Source organism: Epinephelus lanceolatus, chromosome 15 (assembly GCF_041903045.1).
Source record: "Epinephelus lanceolatus isolate andai-2023 chromosome 15, ASM4190304v1, whole genome shotgun sequence".
Taxonomy (NCBI): Eukaryota; Metazoa; Chordata; class Actinopteri; order Perciformes; family Serranidae; genus Epinephelus; species Epinephelus lanceolatus.
The window spans coordinates 36,077,082-36,102,070 of record NC_135748.1 but is presented as its reverse complement, the minus strand read 5'-3'; the positions used below and the strand labels follow the sequence as shown (position 1 = coordinate 36,102,070).

Here is a 24,989-nt window from a genome sequence, read left to right as displayed (position 1 = left end):
ATTGCCACATCCTCATGGTAAAAGCTGCATACTAAGTGCTGTGTCTCCACCTATTGGTTGAATCAGTTCTTCAGGACCCTATTGTACACTGTATTTTGCATTTTTAATGATTATTATTTTAATTTCAGCAGACTGTGTACGTCTAGGTAACCACCCCCGCCCCACAACACTCACCGGTTATTTCTTATAGGTTCTCTGAGAAGACGAAAAAATCCATTAAGTGCAGTAAAAAGCTCTCTGTCTCCAAGAATTTAATTACCCTACGTTGGCCCCTTTCATCATACTGATAATGCAAGAGGATAGTCACCAAAATGTCCCAATGAATTAGTTACCTGTTAGTCCAAAGACTTCATGTTTACACATCTTTGCTTATTGTTTCATTGTGCAGCCCCGGGTTGAAAAACGACAAAAAATGAACTTTGTTAACCGTATTTAAAATACTTTAGTGTAGAGTTCAAGTGATTTGTTGATTAATTGATAAGCTCGTGGACAGAATAATAACAGCAACAGTTTTGATAGTCAATTAAGCTTAATCGTCAATCAGCTTTTCCCTTGTGAGGATTTACTGCTTTTCTCTGTCATAGGTAACAGTAAATTGAATGTTTGGGTTTTGATCCATATTTGGACATTTTATTAGACAGTAAAGTAAGTAGGTATGTAGTAAAACAGAACAGAACCAAAGGGCAAATACATTTTGTTGATTCAGACCAACTTAAAAAAACAAACAAGTAACTCAGCACACAAACAAGGTATCATCAGAAAGAAACAAAATGTACCTATAACCTAATCAGCAGAAGTAAGATTTTTCTTAAAATACTTGTCCTGACATTGTCCCGTCATCAAAGTTTAAGTTGCAATGCACTGAACTTGTAAAACATCTCCAATGGTTCAATATATCCTTTACTGACTTAATCTGCACAGTGGAGAAAGCTGAGCATTAATATTACATTTTGTAAGTGTCTATTTTATCACAATTATTATCTTTTACATTTCTACCTCACTTCAGTGCATATTTTCTTATGAAGCAGTTATAATGAAGACTTTTCTCAGAGTTTTGATACGGCGTCACATGGTTTCAGTGGTTTCCTGTTGGTGTGTTGTTATCTGCTGGATCATTATGGAGGTTTTTGTATGAGAGCGTCCCTGTTTTTATTACTGTGCATACTTGCTGCACCAAAATATTCTCCACTGTCTTCAGGGTGTTTCAGGTTCAGGATGTGAAGATAAGCTGTTTTCTCTCCATCTCCACTCACGTTGAATTTGTTTTCAAACCCTGGCTCAATCTTTGGAGTTTTATAATACATGTAGGCGATCAGCTTCAGGGCAGTGTCTCCTGCTGAGCGCTGATACCAGAGGATAGTGTCATAGCTCGGGATTTTATGCGTGAGGCTCAGGTTGACTTTAGTATTTGGTGTCCAGAACAGGTCATTTGGAGTCTGAAACACCTGTTTTTCCTTATTGAGGTAAACTCCTGTGAAGAGAGAAACAGTGTTAATCATTGTAGAAATAAACAGCCAATGATTAGTGATTAGTGGAAGAAATCTTCCGCCTCAGTTGCTCCACCAATAAAGATTTTTGATGGTTAATTCCACAATAGATGTGGAAAAAAAAAGATTAATAAATGTGCAGTACCTTTAATCCAGACAACAGTGATGATGGAAATGATTAAAGGAGATGTCATCTTGTTGATTGTGAAGAACCAGCTAGAATCGCTCAGCTTTGTGGATCAGAAGGAGGGACAGGAAGTGATGTCGAGAAATTAGAGAATATGTTAATATGGAGAAACTTTTCATTCAGTCTATCTTTGCCAACAGTTACACTCTAGTTATGGTTATTTACCGGGCAGATTTACACGAGGCAATTACACTATTTCACAAACTAAACCTAACCTTAATTAGCCTGTGCGTCAATGCGGTTATGACATACATTTATTTAGACTGACCTCAGCATGGCGTCCGTTGGAGCACAGTGTTAAATGTCTTGTAACTTGGGAACCACTGAGAATATTTAATGCCTTAGCTGTGAGGAATGAAATACTTGTGAAACCTACAAATAATCACTTGATCATTCGAGCTGTAGTCAATCAAAGAAAATCTTGGTCGACTGAAGTCGTACATAATCTTCAACTAATCGATTAGTCGTGGGAAAAAAATAAAAATCTGCACATAATTTTTACTTCTGCGGTGGTGTGTCTGTGTCACTCTGCAGTTACACCTCCAAAACGCTAGTCGGCGGTGGAGGACTGTGTTAAGTGCTGTAAAATTTAGTTCAAATCAAACTTTATTTATATAGTTAATTCAAAACACACATTAAATATGGCATAATAGAGACAATTTCAAACACAAGTACGCAAATTGGCTTCACTATAAATTGCAGAACTGACAGACAAACACTTGTCTTTATCTGCACACATTTCCCCAACCAATACAACATGCTAACGTTATTAGCACAAGTCTATAGCATTTTACATTGTATAAACTAGCCTAGCGTCTAGTGATTTTTTTTTCTTCCCTCTTTTCATGTAAAACCAGAGACAACGGCAACATTTAACAAATGTAACGGCACACAGTTTGGCTCCATAACAACTCAAAAGGTTCACCAACAAAACTGTCTCATACTAAACATGTTTTCCAAGCAAATACAACATGCTAACGTTATTAGCGCCAGCCTGTGGCATTTTACACTGTATATATTAGCCTAGCGACTAGCGAGCTTTCCCTTGTCTCATATAAAGTCAGGGACAACAGCAGCATTTAACGAAGGTAACGGTACATAATTTGGCTCCATTGCAGCTCACAAGATTCACTGACAAAACAACCGTTACACTAAACCCGTTTTCCAAACAAATACAACATGCCAACGTTATTAGTGCCAGCCTATGGCATTTTACATGGTAACGTTATACATTAGCCTAGCGACGAGTGGAGATTTCCTCTACTCATATGAAGCCAGGATAAATCCTGAAGTATAAATCTCCGAAGGATAAATAACACACACGACTTAAAATGCTATTTTAGTGGAGGATTTACTGCCTTCACAATTTATTGTTTCTTATCTGTGGAATACATGTAAATACAATTTTCGTTTCCACTGAGGGAAATGGTGTCAGTATACAGAAACTGACAGGAGGTCTGTGTCACCGCGACGCTGAGCGTGAGGGTGGGTGAGTTCAACTTTCTGTCACAATGGGGTTGTTTTGATAACACCCTCATTTTCACAGGTAACTTAGGCTGTCCCCCCGCTGCAGGAAATAATGGATTAAGCCTGGAAAGCTGATGATGTAGCACTTTTCTCCTTATGAAAGTAACACGGCGATTATTCGACCAATGAGAATTTGGTCGGACAAGAGCATAGTGATCAAATAATTGACTAGTCGACCAGGAGACTACAGCCTTACAAATAACTCAGCACACAAACAAGGTATCATCAGAAAGAAACAAAATGTACCTATAACCTAATCAACAGAAGTATTATTTTTCTTAAAATACTTGTCCTGACATTGTCCCGTCATCAAAGTTTAAGTTGCAATGTACTGAACTTGTAAAACATCTCCAGTGGTTCAACATATCCTTTCTTGACTTCATCTGCACAGTGGAGAAAGCTGAGCATTAATGCTACGTTTTGTAATTGTCTGTTTTATCACAATTGTTATTATCTTTTACATTTCTACCTCACTTCAGTCCATATTTTCTTATGAAGCAGTTATAATGAAGACTTTTCTCAGAGTTTTGATACGGCGTCACATGGTTTCAGTGGTTTCCTGTCGGTGTGTTGTTATCTGCTGGATCATTATGGAGGTTTTTGTATGAGAGCGTCCCTGTTTTTATTACTGTGCATACTTGCTGCACCGAAATATTCTCCACTGTCTTCAGGGTGTTTCAGGTTCAGGATGTGAAGATAAGCTGTTTTCTCTCCATCTCCACTCACGTTGAATTTGTTTTCAAACCCTGGCTCAATCTTTGGAGTTTTATAACTCATGTAGGCGATCAGCTTCAGGGCAGTGTCTCCTGCTGAGCACTGATACCAGAGGATAGTGTTATAGTTCGGGATTTTATGTGTGAGGCTCAGGTTGACTTTAGTATTTGGTGTCCAGAACAGGTCATTTGGAGTCTGAAACACCTGTTTTTCCTTATTGAGGTAAACTCCTGTGAAGAGAGAAACAGTGTTAATCATTGTAGAAATAAACAGCCAATGATTAGTGATTAGTGGAAGAAATCTTCCACCTCAGTTGCTCCACCAATAAAGATTTTTGATGGTTTAAATTCCAACATAAATGTGGGAAAAAAGATTAATAAATGTGCAGTACCTTTAATCCAGACAACAGTGATGATGGAAATGATTAAAGGAGATGGCATCTTGTTGATTGTGAAGAACCAGGTAGAATCGCTCAGCTTTGTGGATCAGAAGGAGGGACAGGAAGTGATGTAGAGAAATCAGAGAATATGTAAATACTGAGAAACTTTCATTCAGTCTATCTTTGCCAACAGTTACATTCTAGTTAAGGTTATTTACCGGGCAGATTTACACGAGGCAATTACACTATTTCACAAACTAAACTTAACCTTATTTAGCCTGTGCGTCAACGCGGTTACGACATACATTTATTTAGATTGACCTCAGCAGTACTAGTAGTCGCATGGCGTCCTTGGAGCACAGTGTTAAATTTCTTGTAACTTGGGAACCACTGAGAATATTTAATGCCTTAGCTGTGAGGAATGAAATACTTGTGAAACCTACAAATAATCACATGATCATTCGAGCTGTAGTCAATCAAAGAAAATCTTGGTCGACTGAAGTCGTACATAATCTTCAACTAATCGATTAGTCGTGGGAAAAAAATAAAAATCTGCACATAATTTTTACTTCTGCGGTGGTGTGTCTGTGTCACTCTGCAGTTACACCTCCAAAACGCTAGTCGGCGGTGGAGGACTGTGTTAAGTGCTGTAAAATTTAGTTCAAATCAAACTTTATTTATATAGTTGAGTCAAAACACACATTAAACATGGCTTAATAGAGACAATTTCAAACACAAGTACGCAAATTGGCTTCACTATAAATTGCAGAACTGACAGACAAACACTTGTCTTTATCTGGACACATTTCCCCCACCAATACAACATGTTAACGTTATTAGCACAAGTCTATAGCATTTTACATTGTATAAACTAGCCTAGCGTCTAGTGATTTATTTTTTTTTCTTCCCTCTTCTCATGTAAAACCAGGGACAACAGTAACATGTAACAAATGTAACAGCACACAGTTTGGCTCCATTACAACTCACAAGGTTCACCGACAAAACTGTCTCATACTAAACATGTTTTCCAAGCAAATACAACATGCTAATGTTATTAGCGCCAGCCTATGGCATTTTACATTGTATATATTAGCCTAGTGACTAGCGAGCTTTCCCTTGTCTCATATAAAGTCAGGGACAACAGCAGCATTTAACGAAGGTAACAGTACATAATTTGGCTCCATTGCCGCTCACAAGATTCACTGACAAAACAAACGTTACACTAAACCCGTTTTCCAAACAAATACAACATGCTAACTTTATTGGCGCCAGGCTATGGCATTTTACATTGTAACGTTATACATTAGCCTAGCGACGAGTGGAGATTTCCTCTGCTCATATGAAGCCAGGATAAATCCTGAAGTATAAATCCCCGAAGGATAAATCACACACACGACTTAAAATGCTATTTTAGTGGAGGCTTTACTGTTTTCACAATTTATTGTTTCTTATCTGTGAAATACAAGTAAATACAAGTTTCGTTTCCACTGAGGGAAATGGTGTCAGTATACAGAAACTGACAGGAGGTCAGTGTCACCGCGAAGCTGAGCGTGAGGGTGGGCGAGTTCAACTTTCTGTCAACCCTCATTTTCACAGGTAACTTAGCCTGTCCCCCCCCTGCTGCAGGAAATAATGGATTAATCCTGGAAAGCTGTTGATGTAGCACTTTTCTCCTTATGAAAGTAACACGGCGATTATTCGACCAATGAGAATTTGGTCGGACGAGAGCATAGCAACCAAATAATCGAGTAGTCGACCAGGAGACTACAGCCCTACAAGTAACTCAGCACACAAACAAGGTATCATCAGAAAGAAACAAAATGTACCTATAACCTAATCAGCAGAAGTATTATTTTTCTTAAAATACTTGTCCTGACATTGTCCCGTCATCAAAGTTTAAGTTGCAATGTACTGAACTTGTAAAACATCTCCAATGGTTCAACATATCCTTTCTTGACTTCATCTGCACAGTGGAGAAAGCTGAGCATTAATGCTACGTTTTGTAATTGTCTGTTTTATCACAATTGTTATTATCTTTTACATTTCTACCTCACTTCAGTGCATATTTTCTTATGAAGCAGTTATAATGAAGACTTTTCTCAGAGTTTTGATACGGCGTCACATGGTTTCAGTGGTTTCCTGTCGGTGTGTTGTTATCTGCTGGATCATTATGGAGGTTTTTGTATGAGAGCGTCCCTGTTTTTATTACTGTGCATACTTGCTGCACCGAAATATTCTCCACTGTCTTCAGGGTGTTTCAGGTTCAGGATGTGAAGATAAGCTGTTTTCTCTCCATCTCCACTCACGTTGAATTTGTTTTCAAACCCTGGCTCAATCTTAGGATTTTTATATCTCATGTAGGCGATCAGCTTCAGGGCAGTGTCTCCTGCTGAGCACTGATACCAGAGGATAGTGTCATAGCTTGGGATTTTATGCGTGAGGCTCAGGTTGACTTCAGTATTTGGTGTCCAGAACAGGTCATTTGGAGTCTGAAACACCTGTTTGTCTTTACTGAGGTAAACTCCTGTGAAGAGAGAAACAATTTTAATCATTGTAGAAATAAACAGCCAATGATTAGTGATTAGTGGAAGAAATCTTCCGCCTCAGTTGCTCCACCAATTAAGATCTTTGATGGTTAATTCCAAAATAAATGTGGAAAAAAAAGATTAATAAATGTGCAGTACCTTTAATCCAGACAACAGTGATGATGGAAATGATTAAAGGAGATGGCATCTTGTTGATTGTGAAGAACCAGCTAGAATCGCTCAGCTTTGTGGATCAGAAGGAGGGACAGGAAGTGATGTAGAGAAATCAGAGAGTATGTAAATACTGAGAAACTTTTCATTCAGTCTATCTTTGCCAACAGTTACACTCTAGTCATGGTTATTTACAGGGCAGATTTACACGAGGCAATTACACAATTTCACAAATTAAACTTAACCTTATTTAGCCTGTGCGTCAATGCGGTTATGACATACATTTATTTAGATTGACCTCAGCAGTACAAGTAGTCGCATGGCGTCCTTTGGAGCCAGTGTTAAATGTTTTGTGGCTTGGGAACCATTGAGAATATTTGATGCCTTAGCTGTGAGGAATGAAGTACTTGTGAAACCTACAAATAATCACATGATCATAGATAGGGGTGATAATTTACTCCTTAACCTACATTCAGAGTGGCGGTGTAAAGAGGTTTTTGTCAAGAGCAGATGGATGTTTGATGTACTGTGCCTCACTGGCTGCACAGAAGTACGTTGCCGTGTGTTCAAGTGGTTTTAGATTGGTTATGGAAAGAGAACCATTTTTCTTGTCTCCAGTCAAATCTCCAGATAATTTGAAATGTTTTCTAAATGGCTCTTCCACGCTGTCGTTTTTGAACTGCACATATCCGTATCCAATAAGTTTCAAAGCTGTGTCTCCAGGTGACCGCTGGTACCACAGCATCACTCTGTAGTCACTTTTTTCATGCGTGCAGAAAAGCTGTACATCGTCACCCGGCTTCCTGATAGCAGAGGGAGACTGACGGATCTGAATCCCCAGAGAAAAACCTACAATGAGAGACAAAGCTCAGGGTTTATTTGCTTGTGTGTGAAAGTATACTATTGTGAGCTGGAGAATAGATAACATTACCTATAAGATGACAAAAAAGTAAAGAACAGATCATTTTAGTTGTTTGTCTCATCTTTGTGAAAAAGATAATGGTGATGAGACGTCTGCTTCGGCTACAAGACTGGACTGAGTATGAACAAACCCAGCAGAGTAATGAGGAAGTGAGGTAGGAATCACATGACAGACCTCGACTGCAGCTGGCTGGTGAAGGTCTTTTCAAGAATTCACAAAACCACAGTTGATAAAGGGTGGTGTTTAGTTTTTGTGTATTGGAAAGGAGGTCTGCCTCAACGTGCATATCGAGCTGCACAGTAGTACACTGCACTGTGCTCAGACTCTTTCAGGTCCACTATAAACAGAGACCCATTCTTCGCTGTGTTTCCACTCAAATCTCCAGTGATGTTGAAATGCTCTTTATACAATCCTTCATAGCTCATTCTACCATATTCTAAATATCCGATCAGTTTGAGAGCCATGTCTGCAGGTGACTGCTGGTACCACAGCATCACTGTGTAGTCCGTTTGTCCATGAGCACAGACAAGCTGCACATCATCACCGGCCTTTCTGATGACAGCAGAGGGAGACTGATGGACCTGAACCCCCAGAGAAATACCTGCTGTAAATAGAGTTGGACAGATTATTGATTTAAGATGTGAAAGTAAATTCATTGCATCTTATTTTGCAGAGAAGCAGTTATTACCTGTGAGGAAACAGCAAAAGAGAAATTGAATTATCATGTTTAGATTTGACATGGAGCCCCGTGTTACTCTGATGTCATGGACGAAATGCAAAATTTAGTCATGAAAAGGTCTCTGCTGTTTGTGCCTTCTCACTAAACTGAGTCACATTTACGTAGGAAGCAAATGTGATGTAGAAAAGAGGAGTGGCTTCATTTAGTTCTACATCAAACTGATCTCTAGAAACACACTCTTCCTCAAAAGATGTTTTGGGTTTGACAGATTTCGTTACGTATTAAAGAATTACTGTAAAAGTTTACTGGGTTAAATTAGAATAAGAACAATAACATAGAAACACAGTTGCATGAGTTATGATTGCATCAAACCAAAGTGTAACCACAGAAGCAGGTGTGTGGGAGCAGTTTATGCCATGTCTTATTATAAACCACTGATGAGAAAAGCTTGTGCAGAGTTTTTGTAACATTCAGGGGGGATTTTTGTCATCGTGTTTCTCTAGCTGCACAGTAGTAAACTGCACTGTGCTCTTGGTTAACAAGGTTGATGATAAGAGAGCCATTCTTTGCTGTATTTCCCCCCAAATCTCCAGATATGTTAAAGTCATATTTATATGGGTCTTCCATTTTGACATCTTGGAAGTACAAATATCCAATGAGTTTCATAGCTGTGTCTCCAGGTGACCGCTGGTACCAGAGCATCATCCTGTAGTCAGTTTTATCATGGCTGCAGAACATCTGCACCTTGTCACCAGGTTTTGTGATGAGATCAGAGGGAGACTGACGGACATCGAGACTCAGGCAAACACCTAGACAAAATAGATCCAGGACAAAAATAGGGAATAGTTACATAATACTAGATTGAGGCAAAACAGTGTTTTCTGTACATAATTGAAAAATGGATTACCTGCCAGACAACAGAGAAGGAGAGAGTGGATCATATTGGCTTTCTCAAAATAAAACAATTGCTCAGGAGTTCTGCAGACTCTGTTGGTGATGGAGATTCATCTGGAGCTTCATGGGCTGACTAAGGTTTAAAGAGGAAACGGAAGTAATGAAGAAACATCATCACTCTACATCAGCTGGCAAACACTAAAGCTTCAATGAAACTGCAGCTGGTTGGGAGGGGTCTGTTCAAGGTGTCATTTACAACCATAAATGCTGATAAGGGTTAGTAGTTTTTGTATAAGGAAGACGGAAACTATAGTCACTGTGCTTTGCTGGCTGCACAGTAGTAAACTGCACTGTGCTCAGGTCCAGTTATTTGAACTGTAAGTGAGCCATTTTTTACGCCATCTCCACCCAAATTTCCAGAGATGTTAAAATGTTTTCTATATGGCTCTTCCATTGTGTCCGCTTGGTAGTTCAAATATCCAATGAGTTTCATAGCTGTGTCTCCAGGTGACCGCTGGTACCAGAGCATCATCCTGTAGTCAGTTTTATCATGGCTGCAGAACATCTGCACCTTGTCACCAGGTTTTGTGATGAGATCAGAGGGAGACTGACGGACATCAAGACCCAGACAAACACCTAGAAAAAGGAAAATCAATAATCAATGTCAGAACTATGGATAAAGTGGCATTCCTGAATGGTAAAAGTGATTACCAATGATCCAAGATAAAAAGAATAATGTTGACATGTTGACCTCCCGTCTGAATGAACACAGAACACTGAGCCGCTCTACTGTAGACTCTTCATCAGCAGCCTCCTATTAAATCTACACCAGCTGCATTAAATGTCACAGTGTTGAATGTGTTGAGAGTATATCTGGAGCTTCAGCTCCACCTGCTGGAACAATATAAAAGCCAATAGCTGGTCCCTAACACACTCAGCAGATGCACTGGCAACTAGTTTTTGTTCAGCTGCTCATACGTTTGACATCACTGTGTTTGCTGACAGCACAGAAATACACGCCGCTGTCGTCAGGTTGCAGGTCTTTCACAGTCAGAGCCCCACTCTCTATGTTATCTTTGATAGCTGCATATTTAGTTTGAGGGTCGCCACCATAGTCTGGTTGTCCACCCCAAACTGTGTAGACTATGCGGGTCATGGTCTCTCCTGGATGCTGCCTGTACCAGTACATCTCAGTATGAGAAATGTCTTTATTGTGGCTGCAGTTCATCTCTGCAGTTTGGGAAGCAAAACTCCAGCTGATTTTAGGGTATTGGATCACATCCTGGCAGTGACCTGTGTGGATGAAATACAGAATTGGATATATTTTTTCTTCCTTCTGAAAAAAGTTCTTCAAGCAGTCAAAATGACATATTACATATAAGCTGCCATGTCAATGAATACATGTCAAATTAAAGAGGAAAATGTACACCTCTTATGTTGTTAAAAAGTAAATGTAAATCCCTGTACCTTGAAACCGCAGAGCCGAGACTACAAATATGAATAGAGCTTGTGTCATAGTGATCCTGCTAACATCAGATGCAGCCGCAGCAGACATGATGAGTATCTGAGGGAGGTTAAATACTGCGTTGCTCCACAAAGGGAACCTCCCATTAAAACCTGTGTTCTTAAATAAGAGACAAAAAACAGTGTTGGTTGGAGTGAGTCAGTACAGGTGCAACAGGCTGTAATACAGAGATAAAACAAAATGTGTGATGAGGAGGTTTTTGTACTGAGGAGCAGTGATAAGTAGCACTGTGTAACTTGGCAGCACAGAAGTACACTGCACTGCTGCTCGGGTTGAGTCCTTCAATTGTTAACGTGCAGATTTGGTCTTTTTCTGCATCCCCATCTATCTTCACACTCAGTCCAGCCTCAGGAGTACCCGTACCAGCATACATGTATCCCAGGAGCTGTAGTTGGCTATTCTTTGTTTGCTTGTACCAGAAGATTTGATCATAATTCTGAACACTGTGTGAACAGTTGATTTTGGCTGTTTCTTCAGGTTCACTGTATATGTCAGCTGGAGTCTGGTAGACTTTGGAGCCTGTGGAAAAAGCATAAACGAAACAACACAACAATATAAAATCACAGAAGATGAAGACAGTGAAGACACTTTTCTTTAGTTATCAGTTCATTTTTCTCTCATCCCATAAGCAGCACATCAGAGCCCATAACGTGCAAATTGAATAGCTTCAGAAACTTACTGTAGCTTACTGCAAAATAAGAGTAAATACTAAAATAATGCAATACAAATTGCAAAGAATTTTATTACCTGAAACTAGAAAAAGATCAATAGTTATACAGATGAAAAGGATCATTGTGTTGTTTTCTGGAACTGTGTCTTCACCTCAGTATGTGCTGATATACTGATTACTTTCTTCCTTACTTTTTGAGTAAACCCATCTATCAGGAAAAGAAGAGACAAATATGTTAAAGTGGGCGGTGTCATAGTGCTTCCTCTTGCTCTAAATATTAAAACCATCTTGTCAGCGACACCACTCTACACTGGCTCAGTTAAGCTATACTGCCACCTTCTGACAGGAAGACAAACAACAAAGACTTGTGTACATAGGTTTGTGGGGATTATTTCAACAAGCCAGTTGCATTTAATTTGATTTTGTACTTCTCTAATAATGCAGTATTAGTTTTTAGTTTGCTGAAAATATTTCTGAAATTATGACTCTGATAACTGAAAAAATTTGGCATGTGCTCTCACTCCATTTCCATCTTCAGTCTGACATTGCGTTCACTTTAACTGATTCCCATGTGTGAGGGGGATTCATGAGAGATTAACGTATCTGCCTGAATCGAACATAATTTTAAGTCTTCAGTGAGGGGTAGCCATGGCAACATATCTGTTTTGCAGGGGTTTTAAGAGCGGATGGTAGCGAAGTCAAACAAACTACGATATCGGGCGATATGAGAAGACAAAGAAGAAGAATCGATTTAGAACAGCTTCGCTAGCAACGTCTTATCTTGTCTATAGTGCTCACCATCATTATTACTCGTCATTGGTTCCAGTGCAGCATTTGACAATGCTTGGTGATAGCTTCTTGAGCTTAGATTCTCTGCCTGAGTCCAAACCTGACCCGAAGCTCACCCGACCCATGGGCCATGTCGGGCCGTAAATTCCTGCCACTATCCTCGGGTTTGGACGGGTCGGGCTCCTCCTCATAATAGACCTAAGCTATGGAATCAACTACTTATCACACCTGGGGGGTGGGGCTGCGGCCTCCCCTTGACAGCGCCACTGGCCGCGCACATGTGAGTTTTCGATGGTGACAACGTGTGTGTCTACTTCGTTGGGTGTACCAAATGCAGCACGATGCTGGTATATGACAGCAAAAACACGGGGACACTTCAGAGGCACATGAGGAAGGCTTGCCATGGAAAAAAAGACGAGAGTCAGCCTTCAATGTCCACGTTCGTATCCTTAAAAGAATGTCGGGTTTAAACCAGGCTCGTAGTTACAGTTAAAGGAATGGGCCAGGCCAGACTCGGACAGAACATGCGCAGGCTCGGGTGGGGTCGGGCTGGATTTTTCGGGCCCGATCTAAGCTCTAATAGCTTTACAACGCCGTTAGACCTGCCCATGGAAATGATCCATGTATCCTCATTGAACCTATCCTATCCTACGAAAATGCACACTCAACAGTATGATATCTTACAAATTGGTGCTCCAGGAATAATGTTTCGCCCTTAAGATAAAGTTACGTAATTAAAGTAATGTTACTGAAGTTAGGTTTAGGCAGTTAAAGTTACTGTGGTTAGGTTTAGGAAAAGAAACATGGTGAGGACATAACTTAAAATGACTCACAGTTCACTTGGTACTGAAATTCTGTCTCTTAGCAAAAGTCCCAGGGGAAAGTCCTGTGTTTTGCAACCCATCCACCACCCCGACCTTTCTCCTTATAGACAGCTTCTTTGTTTGCTCCCGTCAGCGCACTGGTCACATGATCCCTACCTTCCTAAATACCTGGGTTACGCAGGAATTACTTGCTCATGATGACATGGGATATGTACAAATTTGGGTGCATGACTTTTTATAGGAAGTCATACACACAGTTAATGAGTGGGCGGATTGAACATTCTGGACCCAGGCAGACAGTCAGCAGCAACACTAAAATTCAACAAGACAAGAACAGAAGTCATATTACTGATCCTGTTTCAGTGAGATGTAGCCTCTGCAGTCATGAATGTATGAGGCTGCTGTTAGGACGCACTGTAAGGAACCTCCGGCTATAATAACTGATCTGGATCAGAGGGAATACAAACAGTGGTTAGAATGGTTAAATGCAGGTGCAAGGGGCTTTGAGCTGTGATACGGAGATTAAAAAATGTGTTATGAGGAGGTTTTTGTACTGAGGATCAGTGTTATGTAGCACTGTGTTTACTAGCAGCACAGAAGTACACTGCATTGCTGTTCAGGCTGAGTTCTTCAATTGTTAATGTGCAGGTCTGGCCTTTCTCTGCACGCCCTTCTATCTTCACAGCCACTCCAGCTTCAGGATATCCAGTATTAACATTCATGTATCCCAGGAGCTGCATTTGTTTGTTCTTTGACTGTTTGTACCAGAGGATTCGGGTATAATCCTGAATATTGTGTGAACAGCTGATATCGGCTGTTTTTCCAGTTTCAGCGTACATGTCAGTAGGAGTCTGTTGGACTTTGTTGCTGAGTGAGGAACCTGTGGAAAAAGCATAATTAAAAACCACTCAAAGTGCACAACAGTAAACAGTTACATTAAGTTAATATATCATGAAAAGAATTTGGGAATTCACCTTAAAAAAAAAAAAAAAAAAGACGAAAAACACTTTTCCTTACCTGAAACCAGTACAGCATTAAAGATTATACAGAAAATAATTATCATGATGTGTCTTCTGTTCTGACTAAACTTCAGATCAGTCCAGTTATTGGTTGTGTTTTCATCACAGTATACGCTGGTATGCTTTATTTCCATCTCTTTATGTGAGGAGAAAACACACACAACCTTTTAAGGTGGATGATGTCATGGTGCTTCCTCCTCCTCTAAAGAATAACACCATCACGTCAGCTACTGCCACACACCACAGCTCAGTAAAGATATACTCCCACCTCATGAGAGGAAGCAAAACAACAAGCCTTGTTATAATCCCTACAAGCTTTTGCACCAAACAGTCTATTTGTAAAGAAAATTGCATTTAACTACTAAGTGTTATGATAATATAGTATAAGTTGTTAGATTGTTGAAACACCAGCAACCTGTTGTTTAGTCATAGTATTTAAATGATTTTCGTGCACTAGTTGTTGGTACAAGCAAAAACATGTAGACATTAAAACAAGATAAAAACTCTAACTCCATTAGAAAGTAAAGTAAAATAAAAGTAAATTCTTATACCTTGAAGCCGCAGAGCCAAGACTACAAATATGAATAGAGCTTGTGTCATCATAGTGATCCTACTAACATCAGATGCAGCCGCAGCAGACATGATGAGTATCTGAGGGAGGTTAAATACTGCACTGCTCCACAAAGGGAACCTCCCATTAAAACCTGTGGTCTTAAATAAGAGACAAAAAACAGTGTTGGTTGGAGTGAGTCAGTACAGGTGCAACAGGCTGTAATACAGAGATAAAACAAAATGTGTGATGAGGAGGTTTTTGTACTGAGGAGCAGTGATAAGTAGCACTGTGTAACCTGGCAGCACAAAAGTACACTGCACTGCTGCTCGGGTTGAGTCCTTCAATTGTTAACGTGCAGATTTGGTCTTTTTCTGCATCCCCATCTATCTTCACACTCAGTCCAGCCTCAGGAGTACCCGTACCAGCATACATGTATCCCAGGAGCTGTAGTTGGCTATTCTTTGTTTGCTTGTACCAGAGGATTTGATCATAATTCTGAACACTGTGTGAACAGTTGATTTTGGCTGTTTCTTCAGGTTCGCTGTATATGTCAGCTGGAGTCTGGTAGACTTTGGAGCCTGTGGAAAAAGCATAAACGAAACAACACAACAATATAAAATCACAGAAGATGAAGACAGTGAAGACACTTTTCTTTAGTTATCAGTTCATTTTTCTCTCATCCCATAAGCAGCACGTCAGAGCCCATAACATGCAAATTGAATAGCTTCAGAAACTTACTGTAGCTTACTGCAAAATAAGAGTAAATACACTTTCCAAATTGCAAAGAATTTTATTACCTGAAACCAGAAAAAGATCAATAGCTATACAGATGAAAAGGATCATTGTGTTGTTTTCTGGAACTGTGTCTTCACCTCAGTATGTGCTGATATACTGATTACTTTCACCTCCTTGTTTTTTTTTTTTTTTTTTTTTTTTTTTTTTAAGTAAACCCATCTATCAGGAAAAGAAGAGACAAATATGTTAAAGTGGGCGGTGTCATAGTGCTTCCTCTTGCTCTAAATATTAAAACCATCTCGTCAGCGACACCGGCTCAGTTAAGCTATACTGCCACCTTCTGACAGGAAGACAAACAACAAAGACTTGTGTACATAGGTTTGTGGGGATTATTTCAACAAGCCAGTTACATTTATTCCGATTTTTTACTTCTCTAATAGTGCAGTATTAGTTTTTAGTTGAAAATATTTCTGAAATTATGACTCTGATAACTGAAAAAAATTGGCATGTGCTCTCACTCCATTTCCATCTTCAGTCTGACATTGCATTCACTTTAACTGATTCCCATGTGTGAGGGGGATTCATGAGAGATTAACGTATCTGCCTGAATCGAACATAATTTTAAGAGGCCGTTTACACGTACACAGTGATTTTGATAATCGGAGACATCTTCCTTCATTTGTGCCCTTCGTTTACACGCAAACGGAGATTTCTCTTCTGAAAACGAGTCTTTCTAAAAACTCCGGCCAGAGTGGAGATTTTGGAAAACTCCGGTTGCACGTTTGCATGTAAACTGAGATAAACAGAGTTATAGGCAGCCGACGTCACAGTATGCGCCGGAACTTGCGCCTGTGTCAAAAGTACGACCTATGTTGCTACAGTGACAATGGATACATGGAAGGCTAGAGCTTCTTGTTACACTGCCACCTACAGGTTGGCATGCTCTTGTGTATATATACACGGGTAAGTGTAAACGAAGATCTTTTTGAAAACGGAGACGGTGAAATGTCCGTTTATGAAAATAGCCAGCAACGTGTAAACGGCCTCTAAGTCTTCAGTGAGGGGTAGCCATGGCAACATATCTGTTTTGCAGGGGTTTTAAGAGCGGATGGTAGCGAAGTCAAACAAACTACGATATCAGGCGATATGAGAAGACAAAGAAGAAGAATCGATTTAGAACAGCTTCGCTAGCAACGTCTTATCTTGTCTATAGTGCTCACCATCATTATTACTCGTCATTGGTTCCAGTACAGCACTTGACAATGCTTGGTGATAGCTTCTAGAGCTTAGATTCTCTGCCTGAGCCCAAACCTGACCCGAAGCTCACCCAACCCATGGGCCATGTCGGGCTGTAAATTCCCGCCACTATCCTCGGGCTTGGACGGGTCGGGCTCCTCCTCATAATAGACCTAAGCTATGGAATCAACTACTTATCACACCTGGGGGGTGGGGCTGAGGCCTCCCCTTGACAGCGCCACTGGCCGCGCACATGTGAGTTTTCGATGGTGACAACGTGTGTGTCTACTTCGTTGGGTGTACCAAATGCAGCACGATGCTGGTATATGACAGCAAAAAGACGGGGACCTCGACACTTCAGAGGCACATGAGGAAGGCTTGCCATGGAAAGAAAGACGAGAGTCAGCCTTCAATGTCCACGTTCGTATCCTTAAAAAAATGTCGGGTTTAAACCAGGCTCGTAGTTACAGTTAAAGGAATGGGCCAGGCCAGACTCGGACAGAGCATGCACAGTCTCGGGTGGGGTCGGGCTGGATTTTTCGGGCCCGATCTAAGCTCTAATAGCTTTACAACGCCGTTAGACCTGCCCATGGCACTGATCCATGTATCCTCATTGAACCTATCCTATCCTACGAAAATGCACACTCAACAGTATGATATCTTACAAATTGGTGCTCCAGGAATAATGTTTCGCCCTTAAGATAAAGTTACGTAATTAAAGTAATGTTACTGAAGTTAGGTTTAGGCAGTTAAAGTTACTGTGGTTAGGTTTAGGAAAAGAAACATGGTGAGGACATAACTTAAAATGACTCACAGTTCACTTGGTACTGAAATTCTGTCTCTTAGCAAAAGTCCCAGGGGAAAGTCCTGTGTTTTGCAACCCATCCACCACCCCAACCTTTCTCCTTATAGACAGCTTCTTTGTTTGCTCCCGTCAGCGCACTGGTCACATGATCCCTACCTTCCTAAATACCTGGGTTACGCAGGAATTACTTGCTCATGATGACATGGGATATGTACAAATTTGGGTGCATGACTTTTTATAGGAAGTCATACACACAGTTAATGAGTGGGCGGATTGAACATTCTGGACCCAGGCAGACAGTCAGCAGCAACACTAAAATTCAACAAGACAAGAACAGAAGTCATATTACTGATCCTGTTTCAGTGAGATGTAGCCTCTGCAGTCATGAATGTATGAGGCTGCTGTTGGGATGCACTGTAAGGAACCTCCGGCTATAATAACTGATCTGGATCAGAGGGAATACAAACAGTGGTTAGAATGGTTAAATGCAGGTGCAAGGGGCTTTGAGCTGTGATACGGAGATTAAAAAATGTGTTATGAGGAGGTTTTTGTACTGAGGATCAGTGTTATGTAGCACTGTGTTTACTAGCAGCACAGAAGTACACTGCATTGCTGTTCAGGCTGAGTTCTTCAATTGTTAATGTGCAGGTCTGGCCTTTCTCTGCACGCCCTTCTATCTTCACAGCCACTCCAGCTTCAGGATATCCAGTATTAACATTCATGTATCCCAGGAGCTGCATTTGTTTGTTCTTTGACTGTTTGTACCAGAGGATTCGGGTATAATCCTGAATATTGTGTGAACAGCTGATATCGGCTGTTTTTCCAGTTTCAGCGTACATGTCAGTAGGAGTCTGTTGGACTTTGTTGCTGAGTGAGGAACCTGTGGAAAAAGCATAATTAAAAACCACTCAAAGTGCACAACAGTAAACAGTTACATTAAGTTAATATATCATGAAAAGAATTTGGGAATTCACCTTAAAAAAAAAAAAAAAAAAAAGACGAAAAACACTTTTCCTTACCTGAAACCAGTACAGCATTAAAGATTATACAGAAAATAATTATCATGATGTGTCTTCTGTTCTGACTAAACTTCAGATCAGTCCAGTTATTGGTTGTGTTTTCATCACAGTATACGCTGGTATGCTTTATTTCCATCTCTTTATGTGAGGAGAAAACACACACAACCTTTTAAGGTGGATGATGTCATGGTGCTTCCTCCTCCTCTAAAGAATAACACCATCACGTCAGCTACTGCCACACACCACAGCTCAGTAAAGATATACTCCCACCTCATGAGAGGAAGCAAAACAACAAGCCTTGTTATAATCCCTACAAGCTTTTGCACCAAACAGTCTATTTGTAAAGAAAATTGCATTTAACTACTAAGTGTTATGATAATATAGTATAAGTTGTTAGATTGTTGAAACACCAGCAACCTGTTGTTTAGTCATAGTATTTAAATGATTTTCGTGCACTAGTTGTTGGTACAAGCAAAAACATGTAGACATTAAAACAAGATAAAAACTCTAACTCCATTAGAAAGTAAAGTAAAATAAAAGTAAATTCTTATACCTTGAAGCCGCAGAGCCAAGACTACAAATATGAATAGAGCTTGTGTCATCATAGTGATCCTACTAACATCAGATGCAGCCGCAGCAGACATGATGAGTATCTGAGGGAGGTTAAATACTGCACTGCTCCACAAAGGGAACCTCCCATTAAAACCTGTGGTCTTAAATAAGAGACAAAAAACAGTGTTGGTTGGAGTGAGTCAGTACAGGTGCAACAGGCTGTAATACAGAGATAAAACAAAATGTGTGATGAGGAGGTTTTTGTACTGAGGAGCAGTGATAAGTAGCACTGTGTAACCTGGCAGCACAAAAGTACACTGCACTGCTGCTCGGGTTGAGTCCTTCAATTGTTAACGTGCAGATTTGGTCTTTTTCTGCATCCCCATCTATCTTCACACTCAGTCCAGCCTCAGGAGTACCCGTACCAGCATACATGTATCCCAGGAGCTGTAGTTGGCTATTCTTTGTTTGCTTGTACCAGAGGATTTGATCATAATTCTGAACACTGTGTGAACAGTTGATTTTGGCTGTTTCTTCAGGTTCGCTGTATATGTCAGCTGGAGTCTGGTAGACTTTGGAGCCTGTGGAAAAAGCATAAACGAAACAACACAACAATATAAAATCACAGAAGATGAAGACAGTGAAGACACTTTTCTTTAGTTATCAGTTCATTTTTCTCTCATCCCATAAGCAGCACGTCAGAGCCCATAACATGCAAATTGAATAGCTTCAGAAACTTACTGTAGCTTACTGCAAAATAAGAGTAAATACACTTTCCAAATTGCAAAGAATTTTATTACCTGAAACCAGAAAAAGATCAATAGCTATACAGATGAAAAGGATCATTGTGTTGTTTTCTGGAACTGTGTCTTCACCTCAGTATGTGCTGATATACTGATTACTTTCACCTCCTTGTTTTTTTTTTTTTTTTTTTTTTTTTTTTAAGTAAACCCATCTATCAGGAAAAGAAGAGACAAATATGTTAAAGTGGGCGGTGTCATAGTGCTTCCTCTTGCTCTAAATATTAAAACCATCTCGTCAGCGACACCGGCTCAGTTAAGCTATACTGCCACCTTCTGACAGGAAGACAAACAACAAAGACTTGTGTACATAGGTTTGTGGGGATTATTTCAACAAGCCAGTTACATTTATTCCGATTTTTTACTTCTCTAATAGTGCAGTATTAGTTTTTAGTTGAAAATATTTCTGAAATTATGACTCTGATAACTGAAAAAAATTGGCATGTGCTCTCACTCCATTTCCATCTTCAGTCTGACATTGCATTCACTTTAACTGATTCCCATGTGTGAGGGGGATTCATGAGAGATTAACGTATCTGCCTGAATCGAACATAATTTTAAGAGGCCGTTTACACGTACACAGTGATTTTGATAATCGGAGACATCTTCCTTCATTTGTGCCCTTCGTTTACACGCAAACGGAGATTTCTCTTCTGAAAACGAGTCTTTCTAAAAACTCCGGCCAGAGTGGAGATTTTGGAAAACTCCGGTTGCACGTTTGCATGTAAACTGAGATAAACAGAGTTATAGGCAGCCGACGTCACAGTATGCGCCGGAACTTGCGCCTGTGTCAAAAGTACGACCTATGTTGCTACGGTGACAATGGATACATGGAAGGCTAGAGCTTCTTGTTACACTGCCACCTACAGGTTGGCATGCTCTTGTGTATATATACACGGGTAAGTGTAAACGAAGATCTTTTTGAAAACGGAGACGGTGAAATGTCCGTTTATGAAAATAGCCAGCAACGTGTAAACGGCCTCTAAGTCTTCAGTGAGGGGTAGCCATGGCAACATATCTGTTTTGCAGGGGTTTTAAGAGCGGATGGTAGCGAAGTCAAACAAACTACGATATCAGGCGATATGAGAAGACAAAGAAGAAGAATCGATTTAGAATAGCTTCGCTAGCAACGTCTTATCTTGTCTCTAGTGCTCACCATCATTATTACTCGTCATTGGTTCCAGTGCAGCACTTGACAATGCTTGGTGATAGCTTCTAGAGCTTAGATTCTCTGCCTGAGCCCAAACCTGACCCGAAGCTCACCCAACCCATGGGCCATGTCGGGCTGTAAATTCCCGCCACTATCCTCGGGTTTGGACGGGTCGGGCTCCTCCTCATAATAGACCTAAGCTATGGAATCAACTACTTATCACACCTGGGGGGTGGGGCTGAGGCCTCCCCTTGACAGCGCCACTGGCCGCGCACATGTGAGTTTTCGATGGTGACAACGTGTGTGTCTACTTTGTTGGGTGTACCAAATGCAGCACGATGCTGGTATATGACAGCAAAAACACGGGGACACTTCAGAGGCACATGAGGAAGGCTTGCCATGGAAAAAAAGACGAGAGTCAGCCTTCAATGTCCACGTTCGTATCCTTAAAAAAATGTCGGGTTTAAACCAGGCTCGTAGTTACAGTTAAAGGAATGGGCCAGGCCAGACTCGGACAGAACATGCACAGTCTCGGGTGGGGTCGGGCTGGATTTTTCGGGCCCGATCTAAGCTCTAATAGCTTTACAACGCCGTTAGACCTGCCCATGGCACTGATCCATGTATCCTCATTGAACCTATCCTATCCTACGAAAATGCACACTCAACAGTATGATATCTTACAAATTGGTGCTCCAGGAATAATGTTTCGCCCTTAAGATAAAGTTACGTAATTAAAGTAATGTTACTGAAGTTAGGTTTAGGCAGTTAAAGTTACTGTGGTTAGGTTTAGGAAAAGAAACATGGTGAGGACATAACTTAAAATGACTCACAGTTCACTTGGTACTGAAATTCTGTCTCTTAGCAAAAGTCCCAGGGGAAAGTCCTGTGTTTTGCAACCCATCCACCACCCCGACCTTTCTCCTTATAGACAGCTTCTTTGTTTGCTCCCGTCAGCGCACTGGTCACATGATCCCTACCTTCCTAAATACCTGGGTTACGCAGGAATTACTTGCTCATGATGACATGGGATATGTACAAATTTGGGTGCATGACTTTTTATAGGAAGTCATACACACAGTTAATGAGTGGGCGGATTGAACATTCTGGACCCAGGCAGACAGTCAGCAGCAACACTAAAATTCAACAAGACAAGAACAGAAGTCATATTACTGATCCTGTTTCAGTGAGATGTAGCCTCTGCAGTCATGAATGTATGAGGCTGCTGTTAGGACGCACTGTAAGGAACCTCCGGTTATAATAACTGATCTGGATCAGAGGGAATACAAACAGTGGTTAGAATGGTTAAATGCAGGTGCAAGGGGCTTTGAGCTGTGATACGGAGATTAAAAAATGTGTTATGGTGAGGTTTTTGTACTGAGGATCAGTGTTATGTAGCACTGTGTTTACTAGCAGCACAGAAGTACACTGCATTGCTGTTCAGGCTGAGTTCTTCAATTGTTAATGTGCAGTTTTGGCCTTTATCTGCACCCCCTTCTATCTTCACGCTCAGTCCAGCCTCAGGAGTACCCCTACCACCATACATGTATCCCAGGAGCTGCATTTGTTTGTTCTTTGACTGTTTGTACCAGAGGATTCGGGTATAATCTTGAACATTGTGTGAACAGCTGATATCGGCTGTTTTTCCAGTTTCAGCGTACATGTCAGTAGGAGTCTGCTGGACTTTGTTGCTGAGTGAGGAACCTGTGGAAAAAGCATAATTAAAAACCACTCAGAGTGCACAACAGTAAACAGTTACATTAAGTTAATATATCATGAAAAGAATTTGGGAATTCAGCTTAAAAAAAAGACGAAAGACACTTTTCCTTACCTGAAACCAGTACAGCATTAAAGATTATACAGAAAATAATTATCATGATGTGTCTTCTGTTCTGACTAAACTTCAGATCAGTCCAGTTATTGGTTGTGTTTTCATCACAGTATACGCTGGTATGCTTTATTTCCACCTCTTTATGTGAGGAAAAAACACACACAACCTTTTAAGGTGGATGATGTCATGGTGCTTCCTCCTCCTCTAAAGAATAACACCATCACGTCAGCTACTGCCACACACCACAGCTCAGTAAAGATATACTCCCACCTCATGAGAGGAAGCAAAACAACAAGCCTTGTTATAATCCCTACAAGCTTTTGCACCAAACAGTCTATTTGTAAAGAAAATTGCATTTAACTACTAAGTGTTATGATAATATAGTATAAGTTGTTAGATTGTTGAAACACCAGCAACCTGTTGTTTAGTCATAGTATTTAAAAGAATCTGTTCACACATTTGACCCTAATAGAAAGTTCAAGTAATGCAAATTTAGACGAGTGGACAGCCCTGCCTCTAATGCCGATTAAAGTACACAAAGGTTCATATGTTTTTTAGATTATGAGCTATTGCAGTCAATAGCTACACTAAAACTCAGCAGGTTGACGTGATATATGTGAGAAGTCTTCATAAGTCTTCATAACGACCCTGTTCAACGAGACTCTGTAGACAAATGTGATGTCTGGGGCTGCTGTTTATAATACTATCTAGCACTGGTAGCTGCATATAGAGAAGCTTTCATCATAATATCTGATCTTTGTCAGAGGGAAGACCAACATTGGTTTGAATGGCTTATTCCAGGTGTAAGGGGATGTGAGTTGGGAGGTTTTTGTACTGAGGAGCAGTGATATGTATCACTGTGTAAACTAGCAGCACAGAAGTACACTGCACTGCTGTTCAGGCTGAGTCTTTCAACTGTTAATGTGCAGGTTTGGTTACTGTTTGCGTTCCCTTCCAATTTCACATCCACTCCAGTCTCTGGTACCGCACTGGTTAAATACACATATCCCAGAAACTGTAGTTGTGTTTTTGACTGTTTGTACCAGAGGATTTGGTTATACGTTGGAATGGTGTGATGACAGTTGATTTTGGCTGGTTTTCCTGGCATGCTGTAAATGTCAGCTGGAGTTTGGAAGACTTGGTCACTGAGAGAGGAACCTGTTGAATAGACATCAACCACAAACAGCTGAATACCAGCACTGTATACTACAAAACTACAAACACATGTTGTTAAAGCTGGGTTAAAATGATTTGATGACGTTACCTGAAACCAGAGTAGTTGTAAAATAAATGCTGAGGAATAGGATGATCATGTTGTTTTTTTTTGTTTGTAATTGTTTGTTTGGTAATAATTTTGATATTGATTTGGAAGATATTGTCAGTGTATCTGTAGATACAGTGACCTCCTCTCTGAGTAAACCCTCCTGTCAGTAAACCAACATAACATAGTAAAGTGGGCGGTGTCATAGCACATCCTCCTCCTCTTAAAGGCACACTTTGCTGATTTTCAACCAGCATTGTGTCAACATGATGTAGGGAGGTTTGGTTAATTATGCTTTGATAAATCTGTAATCAACTGGTTCATTTTCAAGTTTTTTTAATAAGAAAATATAAAATGATGTGAATTACAAGAGGCCTTTCTTTGTAGTCTGGAGCTTCATTGACTCAGTGAGCTTCAGTGCCACATGTCAAAATGCTATCCATTTATAGGTGGTGAAATTTTAACATTTCAGAATGTAAATATCTTGCCTATTATTTCATTTTCTGTTGGCTTTGCTGACCGACAGTTGACCAGCTGCTTTACCAAGCGGAAATATAGTGCCCATTTCCCACCTTTCAGTGTCCACTAGTTAGCTAATGTTAGCCTTGGCTGCTCTGCACTGCACACCGGGCCAGGTGGGAGCTAGCTAGCAGCATTGCTTATTCACAATTACAGCTGGTTAACACTGTCCCTGCGTTGGCCACCCTCTGGCCTCCCCCCAGGTAGACCTGGTGAGTA

General features: G+C 40.4%; 2 long non-coding RNA genes across 2 annotated transcripts; both read right to left on the bottom strand.

Moving 5' to 3' along the window:
• Positions 1 to 7,479: 7,479 nt before the first annotated feature.
• On the bottom strand, positions 7,480 to 8,801 carry LOC144467021 (uncharacterized). The gene is made up of 3 exons (XR_013493409.1): positions 8,601 to 8,801; positions 7,922 to 8,516; positions 7,480 to 7,839 (listed from the first exon to the last, which is right to left on the bottom strand). It is a non-coding gene; the product is annotated as an uncharacterized LOC144467021 (long non-coding RNA).
• Positions 8,802 to 10,154: 1,353 nt separating this feature from the next.
• Positions 10,155 to 12,201, bottom strand: LOC144467022 (uncharacterized). Its single transcript, XR_013493410.1, has 3 exons — positions 11,758 to 12,201; positions 10,953 to 11,529; positions 10,155 to 10,778 (listed from the first exon to the last, which is right to left on the bottom strand). It is a non-coding gene; the product is annotated as an uncharacterized LOC144467022 (long non-coding RNA).
• Between the last annotated feature and the right edge of the window lie 12,788 nt (positions 12,202 to 24,989).